Source organism: Globicephala melas, chromosome 7, assembly GCF_963455315.2.
Source record: "Globicephala melas chromosome 7, mGloMel1.2, whole genome shotgun sequence".
Lineage (NCBI taxonomy): Eukaryota > Metazoa > Chordata > Mammalia > Artiodactyla > Delphinidae > Globicephala > Globicephala melas.
This window is the reverse complement of record NC_083320.1, coordinates 75,293,812-75,296,226: the sequence shown is the minus strand read 5'-3', so window position 1 is coordinate 75,296,226 and position 2,415 is coordinate 75,293,812.

Sequence of the window (2,415 nt, the reverse complement as noted above, 5' to 3'; positions counted from 1 at the left end):
ACTGCACACTCTCCCTTCTTAAAACCATGCACAGTTTTTAGCTACAGTAAGAACACAGATTCACTGACAAGGAAATATCAATAATCGAAGGCAATTAGGAAAAAAAAACATTGAATCAACAGATATTTAAGAAAATCAAATGTTTTGTGTGAAGACAAGAATCCCTACAAAAGCACTACACCAAAGTGATTGAGTTTAAAGAAAATACATATTCAATATCTTCAAGAAAAATGCACAGCTAATAAATAAAAAGTTCCTTTTAAAAAGAAAGTAAAACAATATATTTAAAAAGAAACAAAATAAATATGACTGAATATTGTTTTAGTAAACTGGAAAGTGTAATTGAGAGTTTCTACCTGAATGCTGAGCCAAGAACAAAGTGGTAGAATTTATGAGAAAACTTAGGAAAAATGAAAAGATGAATTCACATGTTCCAAGATGCATCTTAGAGAAGTAAGTAAAAAGAGAGTACCAAAAGAGGAAACAAAATAAAATAATATCATGACTGAATAAATTTCCCAGTCTTCTTTAGACTGAAAGAGGGCCCACAGGGCTCTAATTAAAAATAAAGGAAAATAGAGTGACTTGCCCAAGGTCACTCTGTTTTCATTATGTTACATTAGGTTACAAAATCTACTTGTTATGAATGAAATGTATATAAAATGCTTAGCACAGTGCCAGATTCATAGAATGTGTTTAAAAATTAGATTTTTTTTCCTAAAGGGCTTGAAACAATGTGTGTGTTTATGTGTGAGCACATGTAGTAGGCGCTGAATAAATAACATATTGATTGAACAAAAAAAAAAAAGAAAAGAAAGCCAACAACACAATGTATTTTAACAAGACAAATTTAGGCATATTCTTGTCAAGTTTCAGAACTCCAAAAGCAAATAGAAATAAAAATAACAGCAGAAAATTTTAGGCATAAAGTTTTTTTTAATCACTGCTAAAAGACAATGACAACCTGAAAGGAAATTATTTTAAACCTATCATCTTATGCCAGGAAAAACTAGCATTCCAATGTAAAGACTAATTAAAGATATTCTCTGAAAATTTCTGGTAAAATTCAAAGATGATAAATTTAAGAAAACAGAAAACAAATCCAAAAATATGTAGGATATATGACACATTGTTGAGGGAAATAAAGCAAATCATAACCATATATAAATGACTATCAAAATGTACATTAAGAAAAATTATGAAATGCTATTGTAGATAACACTATCTCAGGGCTAGATATGAGGAGAGAATAACATATAATAAGAAATTTATTAAACCATTCTGATCTACCAGTAAAAACAGAATTTAAGACGTGCAGAAGCTATTAGAATTTACATTTACCTGAAACTAATGAGTTAATGAGCTATTTTTCCATTTTGGCCTAGACAGTAAAGAGTTTGTCACTAGAGTTATTCAGTTAAATGTCTGTTATATGCATAATAACATGCAAAGCTCACAGTTTTTTGCCAAAACTTATGATTGACTTTCCTTTGGTTGGAGTTACAAACTGAAATAAATGCTTCCCTGATGTTAACATGCACTAATAAATCTCTTGATTGTTTTACCTCATGATCTCTTAATAAGCTGTTAATGTAGCACTCAGATATTTTGACTGTCTTCTGAGGCAAAAGAGAAAAACAAGTAAATGATGAAAAATTTTTGCTTAAGCACTGCTTTTATTACTCTTCATCCAGTTTGTTAAAAGACATTGACATTTTCTTGAGAATGAAATTCTACAGAAAATGTATCTTCTTACATTATATATATTAGATAATTTTAAATATATGTTTTTAAAGTGATAAAAAGAGTTATAATAATTATCAGCCTGTTTGATACAATCATATTTTAAAGCTATATTCTATAGTCTTTAATATTTAGTTTTTTGTTCTGTTAGGGATTTTGAATAGAGATGGTTAGCTCAGAGGAAAGAGTCAGGGAAATACATGAACATTGGATTTGAAAAAATCTAGGAAAATAATTGATAAGATGATACAGGTTCAATATCTCCTTCTCCTCTGGGTATCTCTGCAAGATATCAAGAAACTTTAAGCAAACAATTTTATGAAGAATGTGGCCATCTTGTACCCAGTCTGTCCTTATCAACCAGATCATATAGAAATTTTCAAGTGTTTGAATGAGTAAAGAAATAAATGTTTGCCTAAATGAGTTAATAAATAAATTGATTATCTGGAACACAAGAGAAAAAAATAACTTACCTTTAATTACACATATATACAATGAAATAATTATTTAGAAAAGATTCATTACATTTAATACACTAAATAGGGTACTAAATATTGGGGCAGAACATTGAATAAGGCAGAAATCACCCCTGCCTTCAAGATGTAAATATCAGAGAGAAAAGTGAAACTAAAAAAAGAATTGAAAAATAAGTTAAATTTTAGCATAAGTGAA